Raw genomic sequence first — 18378 nt, 5'->3', positions numbered from 1 at the left:
CATCTCTTATATTACGATATTAAAAGAAATTACAAATTTTAAAATAGCTAACTGACTAAGATAAATCATTTAGCAAACACTCTATCTTGGTAACGGGAGGAGTGTTTTTGCTGTGTAAGATCGTTAGTCGACCCTTTTTTTCTCTCTTTATTCATTTAAAGGTTTATTTATATATTTGTCGAGATACATAGTTTCTGAAAGAAGAACATCAACAAGAGCATTTTATGCAATGGCTCGCATTGTTACTTCATCTGAAAACCATAGCCAAAATGACATCAAACAAAGTGAAGTTGTTGTGGTCATGGTTCCCTTTCCAGCACAAGGACACCTCAATCAACTCCATCTCTCGCGCCTCGTTTTATCATACAATATACCAATCTATTATCTCGGGTTTAGTACTAACATTAGCCAGGCCAAAGATCGTGTCCACGGCTGGGATCCTCTAACCACTCCTAACATCCATTTCCAAGAATTCCCAACACCATCTTCTTATTATGCAATACCTCCATGTTCAGATCATAATTCTTCTGAAGCCTCGTCAAAAGTCATAGTATCGGTACTTGATGCATCTCTTGAGTTGCGTGAGCCTGTAAGCGAATTTTTACTCGAGCTATCATCGAGTAAAACCCATTGAGTGGTGGTCATTTACGACTCTCTGATGGCTTGGGTTGTTCAAGACATAGTTTCAATACCAAATGCCGATCGAGGCCTATTGTTTTCATGCTGTCTCTGCTTTTGCCACAAGCTCCATGTATTGGCAAACAACACAAAATGTCTCCATCTCCCAGCGTTTCTTGGTAAATTTATTGAGAGACTTTTACTTCCTTCTGGAGCTGAATTTTTCCATGGCCTTCCATCCCTTCAAAATAGTTTCACACCTGAGTTCTTGGATTTCGTTGGGAGGCAATATAATAAGCATAGTAGTTTCTGCTCAGGAAATCTATACGATACGCGCAAGGTAGTAGAGGGTCCTTACCTCGAAGTGCTTGCAAAGTTCCATAGGTTACTAAGAAGAGGCAAGCAATGGGCTATTGGTTCCTTCAACCCAGCAACAGTACCTGAGAGCAAACCCTCAAACAATCCGCGTCACAAATGCTTGAAATGGCTGGGCAAACAAGAAGCAAACTTGGTATTATTAGTTTCATTTGGAACAACAGGTTCCTTATCTACTGAGCAAATCAAAGAGCTCGCAATAGGGCTGGAAAAGAGTTAACAAAAGTTTATTTGGGTAGTGAGAGATGCTTTGTTACCAAAAGGTGAACAAGTCCAAATTCCCAACGATTACCAAGAGAGAGTAGAAGGAAGAGGAGTCATAGTGAAAGATTGGGCACCCCAATTGGAAATCTTAAGGTACTCATCAACAGGAGGTTTCATAAGTCATTGCGGGTGGAATTCTTGCATTGAGAGTATTACTATGGGAGTTCCATTTGCTACATGGCCTATGCTTTTTGACCAGCCAAGGAATGCAGTACTTGTGACAAAGGTGCTGAATATTGGTATTGCTCTCAAGGACTGGGAACGACGTGATGAGTTAATTACATCGACAACTATTGAAGCTGCTATAAGAAAACTTATGGCTTCGCCCAATGGGAATGAGATGAGGATGAGGGCGAGAGAACTGGGTAAAAAAGTTAGACAATCAGTCACTGATGGTGGCGATTCTAAGAGGGAGATGGATTCTTTCATACATTACTAGATCCTAGTTTATCTTTATGACCAATAATGTATGATTTGTTTTTTTGCAACACATAATTTGTATGTATCGTCCTTCGTTGCTGACGAAAGTACTCCGTGTGAAGCCACGATTGTGCTACTTCGTACTTTGTACTTAATATGTTGTTTATTCCTTGTATTTCACCTTTGTTTATTATTGCCATTTGATAGTCATTTTTTTAACAAGGAAGTCCAGTAATTGCATTACCCAACTCACGTCTTTCTCCCACCAAAGGGAACGAAAAAAGAAAAAAGGATTTCCCCATTGCTATGACAATGAAACTCCACCACTAGTCCCCCTTCATAAAAAGGGTGAGATTTTTAATTGGATTAGACGGGATTGATTGGGCTCAATACCTCAAACAAGCTCCCTCCCATCTGAGGAATAATTGAAGAGAGAGAGCTTTAATTCACCAATATTGGAATAAAACCGTCGCGAGGTATTCCAAAAATGTCGGAAAATGTCATATGTTCGGCGGTATCTTAATAATGAGCTTAGAGTTTGTGATTGGGGCACCAACAGTAGAGAGTTCATCAGCAAAGATTGAATGCTTTGCAAGTATTGGGATTCTTTAGTGAGTCGTGCAGGTCGATCACGAAGGCTGAATATTCTGGTTTGAACCTTATTTGTATAGGCAGTACACGACGCATCCCAGGCACTTACTGTTGTATCTACATCTGCAACAGTAGAGGTAATTGTTGGATCAACAGATGCCATTAGGGCGTTTTAAATAAGTTGATCTTGCCGGAACCAAAAAGTGTATCTGTGTATGTATATTGACGGTAGAGAGAGTGCCAGTTGTGATAGTGAGGGATAGAGCAGGAGTAGATCATCTAAGTGACCATACAGATCATGGGCATGCATGAGCATGGAAAATTGTGCTTTTCAATTTGCGAAATTGTGACTTCTAGACAGTTTGATTGGTAGCTGAGAAACTGGATTAAACTGGACTACTGTGGCCTCATAGTGTTATCAGCATTTAATAACACTGACAGTGTTGGGCATTTGTGGAGGGTGGGTGGGAAAAAGAACATCTTTACTCATTAGAGTTTGTTTAAGCTCCTGATACCATATAAGAAAAAAAATAAAGGCACAAGAACTAAATTACTTTTATTGAATCCATAACTGCCATTAAATATTGAAAGGATTAAACGCTTCCCTAAACTAACTCCTCTAATGGAGGAGGACTAACAACTTGACTAAACTACTCCTTAGCTAACTCGAAATTTATTTAGAATTTAAAATAAACAGGAACAAACTAAGTAGCAACAACCAGAGAGCCTTATCCTAATTAGTTCGAACAATGAGCAAGTGCTAATACATTGTCACGTAGTAGTTTTATGGCAGTAGTACTCTCTATAATAACCTTTTTTGTTATCAGGTAAGGTAAACTATAGATAATAACCTTGTTTACCCGAAAAACAGATAGAGTTGAATTTGTACGTAGTTTTAAGGATATGTGGTGCAACTTAATACAAATCGTAAGGATAAATAGAAATATCAAGTATGAATTACAAAGTATGCTAAATAGATAAGGTTGCAAAGAAGATGAATTTTAGGACTAAACAAGTGGAATCAATTTATGAAGCTTACAAGAACAGTTCTTGGATATGGAACAATATGGTACTTGAATTACAATGTAAGTAAAAACTTGGTCCTTACAGAAATGATAACCATCCCTTTTATAGTAGAGGGATCTTACTTTAGATATAATTGAAAATACATAGTGGGAGACCCATGATAAATCGGCTTTTCCATAATTCCTGCCAAGATTCTCTCCTCTAGTGGGATTGCAACGGCTCTTGTCCATGAGCTCGATATTGACTCAAGTTTTCGATCTTGACTCGAGCTCGATTCTGAGTCGGATCCTTGAATTGATTCGGGGTCAATGTTGGTCGGTCTCTGGATCATAAGCTCGATAACTTTACTTTGCATCATAGTTCGATTTAGATTCGAGCTTGATAATGATATCGAGCTCGACATCAATCGGTACCTCGGGCTCGAAGCTTGTTTGTTCCATCTTCGGAACCCATCTCAAAGTTTTACTTCGATCCATCATGTTTCGAACTCGATCAATCGTACGAAGGCCGAAATCTATTTCGACCACATACAGATAGTCCCCTCGTTTCTCAGGAAGAATGTGGTGAGAAACGATATGATTTCTCAACGGCTCGATCGGTTTATAAGCTGACGTTTACATTGGGCTCGACCATGACGCACGTGATAGCTGTCCCGTCGATTTTGTCTTTCAAGGTATTTAATGCATGTCAGACGGTGGGCGGCCACCGCTGATACTGAACTGCCATTGCTTTAACCTATAAATAATCACTTTTACATCTTCAATCCTCCAAATTTCCCAAGTTCTTTTTTGTATCCTCTGAGTTAATCTCGCAAATCTGTGATTCCTCTTTGCAAAATTCTTCTTCCAAATTACCAAATCTTTGTCACCTTCTTTAAATCCAAAATGGTGAAGACATCAAAAACCGTCCCCCAAAAAAGAAAAAGCTTCTTCTTCCCAATCCGCCGCCGACAAAACATCGGTGGATCCTCGTCTTGAGGAGTGCGTTCTGGGGGCGTGTGTTCTTACCTCTGATTTCAAACTCGATAAAGGTTCGCCGGTTCCTGGTCGATGTGAGCCCGTATAGAGATATATCTATTCGATAACCCGGGAGCACATCGAACGGATAAAAAAAGATTGTAACTGGGAGAACAAAGAAGTGGTAGTGTCGTCTCCTGAAGAGGATATTACTACTCACGTGAGAGGGTTTTTAAGCATGTATACTTACCCTTTAACGTTAGGTCCCCTCGATCCTGTTATCATAGATTTTTGTCGTAAGTACCTAATAGCCCTAGGCCAGATACATCCTTCCTTTTGGCGGATCATTATTTTGATCCGATATTTTGTGAGTAAAATCGAGGGGATGCCTTTCACCCTCGATCATCTCATTCGATTATACCGTCCTCGCCTTTTTCGAGGAGGGTTAATAAAACTCCAACGTCGAGCTACCAAGGCTCTGTTCTCGAGTATAGACGAGGATAAGGATCAGGGCTGGATGGGCAGGTTCGTTCGAGTAAGGACTTCAGACCTGATCCCAACCGAAAAGATGCCTTTTCCCAAGGAGTGGAACATGAAGCGTAAGTGTAATTCTACTGTTATCTCCTATTATTTTGTTCTTTCATTTCTTTTCTCACCAATATTCCCTTTTTGTGATGCAGCGATTCCCTGGACGCCTGGCGCAGTGCCTGATCTCAAGAACTGGGTACGTGATCTGGTTTCGACCTCCTCATATTCCGAGCGCTCATGGCACGACTTGTCGAAGGGCCGATGGGAGGCCAAAAAACCACGGTAAGCACCTTTCTCGTATCTTTTGAATAAGATGCTTTTCACACACTTCAATAAAATTTTTCGTATGTAGGTGTGGGCAAAGATGCAGTTTTGAGGCCCTCATCCGTCGAGGAAGAGGTTTCGGCCTCTGTCCCAAAGCCGGTGAAAGATAATAAGAGGAAAAGAGCCCCCGTCGTCGAGGATCAAAAACCAAAGAAGAGGACGGCTCGTAAGCCGAACAAAAATTCCATTCCTTTGATCGTAGAATCAGTTCTTCGTCTGAGGGATGAAGAAAAAGAAGAAGAAGAGAATGATGGATCTGCGCTGGCGGCCCGAACAAAGAAGACTACCGACGTTCCACAGGCAGCTGGATCGATGGTGGTTCATAAGGCTCCGCCTCGAACTGAGGATATATCGGAGAGAGATTCGAGTAGAGTCCCCGAGTTGCTGGAGATCGAAGATGTTTCCCATCGAAGCTGACAGATGGGGGATATGTCTGAAGGGGCTCTTCCCGAATCTTTTCGAACCGAAGAGAATGCCCCAGATGACTCATTTGGGGCAGTAGCAATCGAAGGCTCGCCCACCTTCCCTCTTTTCCGCGGGGGCGATTCGGGAAGCCCAAGCTTTGGGGGCCCTCGAATTAGATAGGCCTCATGATGGAGAGGATCCTTTTCGTGACCTGTTTATCGGCGTTGAAGACACTGCCGGTACAAGTGACGCATCAGATCTTTTTCACTGAGTGCAGTAGGCTTTGAATCAGGTAGGCCTTAAAATAATATGGCGTTACCTTTAAGTTTGCTTTTCTTTTCTGACTTCGTTTCTTCTTTCTTTGCAGGCCACGGCAGTTCATCGAGAATTATGTTCTCGATCCCGAACCGAGCTGCGTCGATACGAGGCAGTGCTTCAATGGGTTACAGAGGAGAGGAACTCCTTAAAACTCCTTTTGGGCCAAAGGGGAGAGGAAATAAAAGACCTCCAAGATGAGTTGGCCAGGGCTCACCAAGATCAGATCGATCTATCCGAGCAGGTAATAATGCTTTTAAAAGCCTATGGACTTGATACCGGAACGATGGCTAATCTTTCGGTCTCACAGCTGCAGCAGAAAATCGAGATGATTGGAAAACTCCGTGAAGAAGTCGATGTGATAAGAGCAAAGTCTTTGAAGTGGAAAGAAGGAATAGTCTGCTTTGCTGCAGAGAAAGAAACTGCTCGAGCCCAATTGTCATCGGCCGAAAACCAACTTCAAACAATGAAGGAGAAAAGCTCGGTCCAAGCAAGAAGAATAGAGGAGCTCGAGGCTCGGTTGGCCTCTGTACTTGCCAAGGCCGAATCTGACGCCGAAAAGGCAAAGGCTGATACGGATGCACTCATGGCCGTCTATCGGGCTGATGCTGAAGCTGCCCAGGTCCAAGCAAGAGAGGCAGCCGAGACCGCCGATACTCGAGCACATTGGGTCGCTGAACTTGCTAAGTGCCGATCTCGGAGGGAGACCCTCGAGGAGATCCATGCTCGAGGTTTTTACCTCGCTGAAGAGATAAAAAGGGCCAAAGAACTTGAAGCCTATGCTGAAGCCTTGGTTTCCGATGACGATGATGATGACAATGATGATGACGATGGGAGTAAGAGCGGATCCGAGAACGGGGGGGAGCCCAATAGAGAAGAGGCCGCTCCTGGGGATGACCAGGAAGCTTAGTCCTTAATTTTTACGTTGTAATCAATCATGTAAACAATTTTGTATATAAAAATATCCCTTTTTTTGCCGACTTGCTTCTGTTTTGTTTCCTGTCTTGTGAAGACTTTATTCACGCCTTATGAATATTTTCACAAGGATTGAAGCAACTTAATCAAATTTGGACTTCGTAGCCTCTATAACCGAGCGAGCGCTTACTCAATCTTGAAATAAGGTAGCTCTTATGCTTAATGGTCGAGTTGAGTGATTGTCTGAACATAGGTTTACTCAAACTTGAAGTGATGTAGCCCTTAGGCTTATTAGTTAAGTCAATGATTGAAGCTCGAAGAAATATAGCCCGTAGACGCAATGGTCGAGTGAGTACTTTCTCGAACTCGAAATAAAAGTAGCCCGTAGGCTTGATAGTCGAGTGAATATTTCGAACTCGAAGTAATGTAGCCCGTAGGCTTGATAGTCGAGTGAATGATTCGAACTCGAAATAATATAGCCCGTAGGCGTGAGAGTCGAGTGAGTGCTTACTCGAAATCGGAGATTTATCTTAATTCTGTTTGCATAATAAATCTCAAAATAGAGGAATTTTTCTTGGATATAAGATCCCGGTAAAGATGAGAACTTTCTTTGCAAGTCATCATACATGCATTCATGTTTTGCGTCAGGGCTCGGGCCAACTACATGAGCATGGTTCGTTTTGACCATTTGGCTCTTACAACTTTTCCTATTGGAATCCCGTTGTTGCGAAATAACTTTCTTGCATCAGAACTTGATATATTTAAGGGCTAATACCCCCCAGTATCTGAGGTTGATTGTAAAGAGGCCTCGGATACTGTCGAATTGTTTCCAAGTACAACACGATCATTGGTTGCCTCATTAAAAACCTTGCCGAAAAACCCATTTGGGATAAAATCGGTCTAAGGGAAAAAGAGTGCAACGGGTGCTTTCAGACCTAAGGCTTCGTATTGAAGGATTCATCTTAGCTCCTGATCGGACTTCTACAGGGATTAATTTCGAAATGTAAACGAATATGGAAGGGTCGTACCTTAGCAGTAGTATCGTTTTAGATAAGACACATTCCAATTGCTTGATAGTTGTTTGCCGTTTATAATACCGAGCTTGTATGATCCCTTTCCGACGTTTTCGAGAACCTGATATGGTCCTTTTCAGTTCGGTCCTAGTTTTCCTTCGTTTGGATTTCGGGTATTGAGGGTGACTTTCCTTAGCACTAAGTCCCCGGGTTTAAAATGGCGGAGCTTGGTTCTTTGATTATAATAACTTTCTATTCGTTGCTTTTGGGAGGCCAATTGGACGAGAGCAGCTTCTCGTTTTTTGTCCGATAATTCGAGGCTAGTGTTCATAGCCTCGTTATTTGATTCTTCTATTGTATATCAAAATCTGGCACTGGGTTCGCCGACTTCGACTGGTATCAAGGCTTCAGAGCCATATACTAAAGAGAACGGGGTTGCCCCCGTACTAGATTTTGATGTCGTTCGATATGCCCAAAGGACTTCGTGTAGGATTTCTCTCCATTTTCCTTTAGCGTGATTCAGTGTCTTCTTTAGGTTTTGAATGATGGTTTTGTTCGTTGATTCAGCCTGTCCGTTCCCACTTGGGTGATACGGTGTTGATAGTATCCTTTTTATTTTGTGGTCTTCGAAGAATTTCGTCACTTTGCCGCCGACAAATTGTTTCCCATTGTCGCACACTATTTCGGCAGGTATCCCGAATCGACATACGATATGATTCCAGATAAAGTCTATAACCTCTTTCTCTCATACTTTCTCGAACGTCTGTGCTTCAACCCATTTAGAGAAATAGTCAGTCATAAAATAAAATAAATTTAGCTTTACCTTAGGTCGATGGCAGAGGGCCGACGATATTTATTCCCCATTTCATGAACCTTTGACATTTGTCATATTTTCGAACAAACTCCTTTGCATATTTGCCCATATCGATCCAATAATACCCTGCCCTGATTATTTTTCGGACTAATGAATCGGCACCAGAGTGATTCCCATAAGTGCCCTCGTGCACCTCTCCTAGGATGTAATCGGTATCTCCTGGACCTAAGCATACTACCAATGGTCCATCGAATGTCCTTCGGTATAGCGTTCCATCTGAAGCTAACGTGAATCAAGCAGCTTTGGTTCGTAGGACCCTTGAATCTTTAGGGTCTGATGAGAGCTTTCCATTCTTTAAGTATTCAATATACTTATTTCTCTAATCCCAGGTTAAGCTCGTAGAATTTATCTCGGCATGACCTTCTTCGATCACGGATCTCAAGAGTTGAACGACAGTCCCCGAGCTCATCTCACCTTCCTCGACCGATGATCCCAAATTCACAAGTACATCAGCCTCACTGTTTTTCTCTCGTGGAACATGCTGTAAAGTCCATTGTTTGAAATGGTGTAAAGTGACATGTAGTTTGTCAAAATACCTTTGCATTCTATCTTCTCGAACTTCGAAGATTTTGTTTACTTGATTTACCACCAGCAAAGAGTCACACTTGGCTTCAATGACTTCTGCTCCCAAGCTTTTAGCTAGCTCGAGACCTGCAATCATTGCCTCATACTCGGCCTTGTTATTAGTCAACCTGGTAGTTTTGATAGATTGCCTAATAGTGTTACCCGTGGGTGGCTTTAAAACTATGCCTAGCCCGGACCCCTTCACGTTCGAAGCCCCGTCCGTAAAAAGGGTCCATACCCCCGATGACGTACCCGATTTCAATAAGAGTTCTTTTTCGACTTCGGGTACGAGGGTTGGCGCGAAATCGGCCACGAAGTCTGCTAAAATTTGAGACTTGATGGTCGTACGGGGTTGATATTCGATATCGTACCCACTGAGTTCGACGACCCATTTGGCCAATCGACCTGATAGTTCGGGCTTGTGCAAAATATTATGAAGCGGGTAGGTGGTTAGTACGCATATGGGGTGACATTGAAAGTACGGTCTTAACTTTCTAGAGGCGCTTATCAGGGAAAGTGCCAATTTTTCTAGGTGTGGATATCTAGTTTCTGCTTCTCTTAAGGTCCAACTTATATAATAAACGGGGAATTGCGTACCTTGCTCTTCTCGAACTAGGACACCGCTTACTGCGATTTCCGATACAACCAAAGTTTTTCGTCTATTTTTGGAGTATGAAGTAGTGGTGGGCTCGATAGATATCGTTTTAATTCCTCTAATGCCTGTTGGAATTCCGGGGACAAGCGAAATCGTTCTTCTTTTTGAGTAGAGAGAAAAATTTGTGACTTCGATCTGACGATCTCGAAATGAATCGGCCCAAGGCTGCAATCCGTCCCGTTAGCCTCTGTACGAATTTCACGCTGTCCACGATGGTGATGTCTTCGATGGCCTTGATTTTATCGGGGTTAATCTCGATTCCCCGATTTGACACCATGAAACCGAGGAACTTGCCCGAACCGACCCCGAAAGCATATTTTTCGGGGTTGAGCTTCATATTGTATTTCCTCAAGATCTCGAATGTTTCCTGCAAATAGGTCAAATGGTCCTCTGCGCGTAGGACTTAACTAGCATATCATCAATATAAACTTCCATTGATTTACCTATTTCTTCTTCGAACATTTTATTTACTAGGCGTTGGTAAGTAGCTTCCGCATTTTTTAGCTCGAAGGGCATCACGTTATAACAATATGTTCCATATTTGGTGACAAATGAAGTCTTTTCCTGGTCTTCCGGGTTTATCTGGATTTGATTATACCTGAAATAGGCATCGAGAAAAGTAAGGAACTCGTGGCCGGCCGTGGCATCGATCATGCGATCGATGTTGGACAGCGGAAAGGAATCTTTGGGGCATGCTTTGTCCAAATCGTTATAATCCACACACATTCTAAGTTTGTTCCCTTTTTTAGGCACTATAACTATATTGGCTAACCATTCGGGATATTTTACCTCCCGAATGGACCCTATCCTGAGAAGTTTGGTTACCTCGTCCTTTATAATGCGTGTATTACCTCGGACTGGGGTCTTCTCTTTTGCTTCACCGGTCTGAACCTAGAGTCCAAGCTTAGCCGATGCGTCGTTATGTCCGGTGGGATCCCTGTTATATCTAAATGGGACCAGGCAAAGTAATCAATGTTATCGATAAGAAATTGAATAAGTTTCTTCCTGAGTTCGGGGGTCAACCCCGTTCCCAGATATACCTTCCGTTCGGGCCAGTGCTCGATTAGTGTGACTTGCTCCAATTCCTCAATCGTTGATTTGGTAGCGTTGGAATCATCGGGAATCACGAAAGATCGAGGGATCCTCTGATCATCATCTTCTTCGATCTTCTAGTTATCTGGTTGGGTCAAAGCCGATGTCTGTGATTGCTAATTGGTATCTCGTTCCCCTTCTGAGCCCGATCCCTTTACTGGCGAAGGCGAGGATATTGGTTTCGCTTACTCAATGGCGAACATTTCTCTTGCGGCTGGTTGTTCTCCGTACACAATTTTAACTCCTCTCGATGTTGGGAATTTAAGGACCTGGTGTAGGGTCGAAAGTACAACTCTCATGTTGTGGATCCTTGGCCTACCAAAAAGGGCGTTGTATCTCATGTCGCCTTTGATCACATGGAACTTCATTTCCTGGATGGTCCCGGCCACATTTATTGGTAGAATTATCTCGCCTTTGGTGGTTTCACATGCCATATTGAATCCGTTTAGAACCAGGGTTGCGGGTACGATCTGGTCATGTAGGCCGAGTTGTTCTACGACCTTCAATCTGATGATGTTGGCCGAGCTACCTGGATCAATCAACACACGCTTAACTTTAGTTTTATTCATGAGTACGGATATTACCAGTGCATCGTTATGAGGTTATATGATTCCTTCTGCATCTTCATCATTGAAGGACAAAGTCCCTATGGGCGTGTAATCTTGAATTCGAGATCGCTTTTCTCTCACAATCGATGTCTTAGTGAATGACGTGTTGTGGTTCTTCTTGTTCGTTTTGCCTTCCGAAATCCCTGTTTTTAAAATGGTTCTTCGACCTATCGCTTAAAAATTCTCGAAGGTGCCCTTTGTTAAATAACCGGGCTACTTCCTCTCTTAGTTGCCTGCAATCCTCCGTCCTATGGCCATGGGTGCCATGATATTCACACATTTGATTGGGATTCCTCTGGGCAGGATCGGTCTATATGGGTCAAGGCCATTTAGTGTCTTTGATGCGTCCGATAGCCGACACGATGACGGATGCATCAATACTGAAGTTATATTCCGATAACTGAGGCACTTCCTTAGATCCGGCAGTCCTATCGAACCTACTTCTGTTCATCAGCCCCCGGGACCCTTGACCTCGATCACTTCTTTTGTTATTTTGCCCGGGGTTATGTATCGATTAACTGACTCTGCGGTTTTCATTAAACAGTCGGTATCGATCGCCGATCGGACCTTGTTCTCGATTAATATCCCTTCGAACAGCGGGTTCAAACCTCAATTGATCATCTTCGACCCTAATTTTTAATTGGTACCGATTGTGAATGTCGGCCACGTGATGGCTGGGTATTCGGTCAGGTTATGCTTTAACCATCGTGAAGCCGTCGAACTCCGTTCGTTCAAATCTTGAGTGAAATCCTGAACAGCCCAATCGTCTGCGATTGGTGGCAGATCCATTCGTTCCATTTGAAAACGAGATACGAACTCCCTCAGCATTTCGTTATCCCTTTGCCTTACCTTGAAGAGGTCCGATTTCCTTGTTGCGACTTTTATGGCGCCGGCATGTGCTTTCACAAAAGAATTTGCTAATATGGCGAACGAGTCGATGGAATTTAGTGGTAGGTTGTGATACCAAATCATTGCTCCCTTCGAGAGGGTCTCTCCGAATTTGTTTAACAACACAGATTCGATTTCATCATCTTCCAAATCATTGCCCTTGATGGCACATGTGTAAGAAGTGACGTGCTCGTTGGGATCGGTCGTTCCGTTATATTTGGGAATTTCGGGCATACGAAATTTTTTGGGGGTTGGTTTTGGTGCTGCGCTCGAGGGAAAAGGTTTTTGCACGAATTTTTTTGAATCCAACCCTTTTATCATTGGTGGAGCTCCCGGATCTGATCGACCCTAGAGTTATATGTTTCTACTTTTTTATCTTTGGCTTCGACTCGCTTTGTGAGTTCCTCGAGCAATTTAGCAATTTCGGGAGTAGTCCCTGATTCTTGCTCATTTGACTTTACTATGGCTGGCTCCGTTCTGTGGGTGATTTCTCGAGGTGGATTGGGCTCCGGCCTGCTTTGTAGCTGGGTTTGGCTCTGCAACTGAGCTATTGCTGCCTGTTGAGCTTGCAACATTTCGAAAATCATACGCAAGCTAACGCCGTTTTCCTTGATGTTATGAGTATCTTGAGCTGCAGACCGAGTGCCACCATGAATGGTATTTGCGGGTTCAGAATGTAGGTTTGCCTCAATGGCCACATGCGAATTGATATCTATCGGCGCTCCGATTCGAGCTCCAATGGCGTTGACAAGTGGTCTTTCGGTACTGGTTGTCAAGTTATTGTTCTCATCTTGAAGACCGGCTTCGTTGTCGATTGGTGAGGCCATTTGATTGGTAGTTAGTTGTTGCTAATTCGAAATCCAAGATATTTTCGGAGACAAGCGCAAAACACAACGGTGTGTTTTTGCAGATTCGTATCAAATAACCAATGTTATCCTTAGTCCCACGGTGGGCGCCAAACAGTTTACCCAAAAAATGGATAGAGTTGAATTTGCACGTAGTTCTAAGGATATGTAGTGCAACTTAATACAAATCGTAAGGATAAATAAAAATATCAAGTATGGATTACAAAGTATGCTAAATAGATAAGGTTGCAAAGAAGATGAATTTTAGGACTAAACAAGTGGAATCAATTTATGAAACTTACAAGAACAATTCTTGGATATGGAACAATATGGTGCTTGAATTACAATGTAAGTAAAAACTTGGTCCTTACAGAAATGATAATCATCCCCTTTATAGTAGAGGGATCTTACTTTAGATATAATTGAAAATACATAGTGGGAGACCCATGATAAATGAGCTTTTTCACAATTCCTGCCAAGATTCTCTCCTCTAGAGGGATTGCAACGGCTCTTGTCCATGAGCTCGATATTAACTCAAGTTTTCGGTCTTGACTCGAGCTCTCGATCTTGACTCGAGCTCGATTCTGACTCGGATCCTTGAATTGATTCGGGGTCAATGTTGGTCGGTCTCTGGATCATAAGCTCGATAATTTTACTTTGCATCATAGTTCGATTTAGATTCGAGCTTGATAATGATATCGAGCTCGACATCGATCGGTCCCTCGGGTTCGAAGCTTATTTGTTCCATCTTCGGAACCCATCTTAAAGTCTTACTTCGATCCATCATGTTTCGAACTCGATCAATCGTACGAAGGCCGAAATCTATTTCGACCGTATACAAACCTTTACCTTCAAGGTTTACTAAAATATATTTATATTGATAACTTACTTTAAGTTAAAAACACATTAGTATTTTTTCATGTCCCCACTGTCAAAAGCTTATTGACGAATATGAAAAATGGAATATGGGTGGGATTAATCATATGGATGGTCATTCAAAATAAACGAAAAAATTACTCAACTTCACCTATGTAGACATAGAGGCGATCCACCTTAAAAATTATGATGGATGGTCATTCAAAATTATTTTTTGAACAAAAAAACCACTCAACTTCACCTATGTAGAGATAGAGGCGGATCCACCTCAAAAATTATGGTGCACTTGCACCCATCCTGTTTGGAGCTATAAGCTAGAATTTCTATACAATTTTCTGCATATTTTGTTGTGTAGTACAGTATGAACTCATGGTCAAAAATAGGTGTCGGGTCCCCAGGTTCCGGACCTTGTAGCTACTTATTCTATTTCATTTTGACCTCTTATTTTCTTCTCGCTCCATTTCTCTATTTCTCTTGCCCTTTCTTTTCATTTCTCTTTTTCTCTTTGACTTCATCCAATCCGATTAATTCACTAAGTCTTCATCCTAAACAACAGATTAAGAATTTTGATATTAACTATTGATTACTTTAAGTTGATATTTGTTTTTATTTTGAACTACACTAACTTTGTTTTACAAAAAATAATTTATGTGACTAAAAGATCTAAGTTATGAAGTACATGATAAGGTTTGCTTCATATTTTTTTTATTCCTATCAAATTATTAAATTTTTATAATTTTTTTCTGGTAAGCAATTCACATATAAAGAATTAGCCATATGCTCTAGGGCTTTTTGATATCTTTGTGTTTCTATTTGAACTAAAACTTGCAAAAGTTTCAATTCTTACATCATTAATTTGGCACTAACATTCTGTTGGGAATAAACCCCCTGCAGAAATAGTATTCACAGTAATAAAAGCGGAATAATAACATAGCACTGAGATACGGTAATTAACAAGAACAAAAGAGTGACAACGACACCAAGATTTTTACGTGAAAAACCATTTTGAATAAGGGAAAAACCACGGCCCTGAGACGAGCAACTGATATCACTATAACAAGGAATTTTACACTTTGTAGGTCCGAGTAAAATACTCCAAAGATCATTACAACACTCAAAAGAAATAACCCTCTTTTAATATTCTCACCTTACTACAATATCGTTACTCTCTATTTTTCTCACAGACTATTTTCTTATACATTATCTGTGAAACCTCACTCTTTCTTTCTCTCTTTGTTGGTGTGTAGAAATGAGAGTTGGAACTCTACTTTTATAGCCGAAACTTCACTCTCTAAAGCCTACTATATTTGATAATTTGCACACATTTTTTCCTTCTTTTTCTTCAATATTAACAATTTAACAAAGTTGGCTACCAAACCAAAAAAATTCGACAAAGTTGGCTACCAAACCAAAAAAAAATCCTTAGGCACATCTTATTACTTTGGCTATTGAATGAGGTGGACCCATCACATTCTACCTTAATTTCCTCTTTGCTTTGACACAGTAAGAACCGAATCGGTTGTATTATTCAAAAAATTATATAATATTAATGATATAAAATACAAAGTTAGATTTATCAAGTGTGGAGTTTATCTCTTTAGATAATGTGAAAAATTGATTAGTTGTAAAACATTATGACAAGTATCAACTTTAGTTAAAACTAGTGGTGCACCATAGTTTTAAAATCTTGGATCCGCCTCTAAGTAACTTAACTATTTTTCGTAACTCCAACAGGCCACTCAATGTTGGACAAAATCAGCTAGTGAAAAATGAGTTCACGCCAAAAGGATAAGGACAATGAGTTCATGCTTAATGAGCAAGATGAAGACGGTTTTCAAAATCAGCTAATGAAAAACAACTAGATTAAAAAAATAAAGAAAAACGAACTTTGACTTGGCCTTTCGACGGACCAGAAGCCCAGTCCAAAGGTGAGTGCTCAATCGTGTCTCTTTCGGTGTGAATCTCCTTAGCCAATTCATAAGGACAAGGTTTCAATTAGACGAGATTGAGATAGATCAGGAACGAGGGAAAAATAAGCGAGAATAGAGAAGATATTATAAATAAATAAATAAATAAAGAAGGGGTTGCTCGCAACCGAGTAGCAGGAGCCGATTGGAAATGAGGGAGAATGGTTACTTGGGGGTATTGTTTTGGGTCTTGGCCCTCTTTGGTTGGTCATATCAGAGCACTAGGTTACATAGGTCTCACGAGTCACGATAAAACTTAGTAGAATCTGAAGGATCGGTATGGAGATGTGTGTACTTATCTTTCAGAGGCTATGAAGTTTAGGAATAATATCACTTCTTTCTTATCCTGTCGTGCAATTTTATTCTATCACCGATAATTGAACCATTCTATTCTTATTCTCTCAAAGATGGCGAGAACATATAATACATCTAGCGACATTCACATTCTTGAGCAAAGATTCTAACTGTTCCCGCTAATCTTTTCTATGCGGCATGTTTGCTTTTTGTTTTTAGCAGATCATTGATTTTGCTAGGAGACAAGTGTAGTTCTCACATTGCGCGATTAAGTTCTTGTCATGTTTTACGATGGAATAAAACTCAGAATCCATGGAATGAATCTTCCATTACATTTTTTATGGTTTCCTTCTTTTAAATGTGAACTGCAATAAAAATGAGCTTAATCAGGAAATCCAATCAAGCAGTTTAAATTAGATCTTTTCAGACTAAGCAAATTACTGTCGCTTGTGCAGGGAAAGAAAATAAAAGTTCCGACATTCTTGGTTCCTGCTACTCAAAAGGTTTGTAATATTTATGTATTAATACTAGCCAGCTACGATGTCAATGTAGACCGAAATGTCTGATGCAAATATTTGAAAATGTTTTAGGTGTGGATGGACATATATACTCTCCCGGTTCCAGGATCTGGCGGTAAAACATGTTCCCAGATTTTTCAGGAAGCAGGTTGTGAAACACCTGCTAGTCCTAGTTGTGCGGCTTGTCTGGGCGGCCCTCAAGACACTTACGCACGCTTGAATGAACCTAAGGTAAGCTTTTTATTATCTCATGTGAATTGTACTTTTCATTAACACGCTCCCACAGTACGTCAAGTTTGTTAATTGTTATATATGAATAATTGATTAGTGATTAATATGCCAACCACCGTAAAGCTTTTTTGACTCTGATATTACAAGTAGACGTTGTTGGCTCGTCTTGTAGAAATGCGGATACTCATAGTGTATTCTTTATAGAGCAGGAATATATTAGTGAACTGAAGCCGAACCTTACAAGCTGATTGCTGTATCTGGGATAACGTTTGTTTTTAAGCTAATTATAATGGTGACATAGAAGGGGAGCCTTGGCGTAACTGGTAAAGTTGCTGTCATGTGACCAGGAGGTCACGGGTTCGAGCTGTGGAAACAGCCTCTTGCAGAAATGCAGGGTAAGGCTGCGTACAATATACTCTTGTGGTCCGGCCCTTCGCTGAATCTCGCACATAACGGAAGTTTAGTGCACCGGGCTACCCTTTTTTTATAATGGTGACATAACGCGGACTCTTTTTGCCACTTTATGCTAAAAATCTTTTCACTATCCTGATTAAAGTGAGAGCAATCATAGAATCGTAGGAATAAAAGATCAATTTTGCTGCAATGTAGGTTTTTACACCGACTCTATGAGTTATTGTTTTTCAGGTCTGTGTCTCGACCACGATTCCCGGGTAGAATGGGGCACACTGAAGGCCAGATATATCTTGCATCCCCATATACAGCTGCAGCATCAGCATTAACCGGCAAAGTCACTGATCCTAGAGAGTTTTTGATGTGAAGTTCTTGAGAGTAATTCGTTATACTCTGAGAGTATGTATATGGTTTTATCACTATGTTGCATTGAATTTGACATGCACACCTGACATACAGGCATAGAGATGTATTTTCCTCATGTTGTACAGTATTACGTCATTCGTGCCTTCATATACACATTGACATATAGGTATAGAGATATACTTTCCTCATGCTATCTAATATGAAACATTTACATGTTGAAAGTTTTGGGAAAAATCATAGTTTTTCAAACTTACTCATATTTTGGTGATTTCGGTAAAAGATTTGGGTTTTACTATTATACTTGAAAAGCATGCCTATTTTCCGAAATTGTGAATGAGATGAGCATATTATTTTTGAGTTATTACTTGTACTGCTTTAGTTATATTGTTATGAGTTGTTACTGATGTTGATGTTGGACTCTGACCTTTGTCCCAGCTCG

At 41.0% G+C, this 18378-nt stretch overlaps 1 long non-coding RNA gene and 1 pseudogene across 1 annotated transcript; both read left to right on the top strand.

Moving 5' to 3' along the window:
• The first annotated feature begins 229 nt into the window (after positions 1-229).
• On the top strand, positions 230-1696 carry LOC104118410 (zeatin O-glucosyltransferase-like; annotated as a pseudogene).
• A 14853-nt stretch (positions 1697-16549) lies between these two features.
• Positions 16550-17955, top strand: LOC104118406 (uncharacterized). Its single transcript, XR_691255.4, has 3 exons — positions 16550-16916; positions 17004-17162; positions 17808-17955. It is a non-coding gene; the product is annotated as an uncharacterized lncRNA (long non-coding RNA).
• The last annotated feature ends 423 nt before the right edge of the window (positions 17956-18378 follow it).

This window comes from Nicotiana tomentosiformis, chromosome 11, assembly GCF_000390325.3.
Source record: "Nicotiana tomentosiformis chromosome 11, ASM39032v3, whole genome shotgun sequence".
In the NCBI taxonomy this organism is placed as follows: domain Eukaryota; kingdom Viridiplantae; phylum Streptophyta; class Magnoliopsida; order Solanales; family Solanaceae; genus Nicotiana; species Nicotiana tomentosiformis.
The sequence above is the reverse complement of the archived record's forward strand: the minus strand, read 5'-3'. Positions and strand labels throughout refer to the sequence as shown.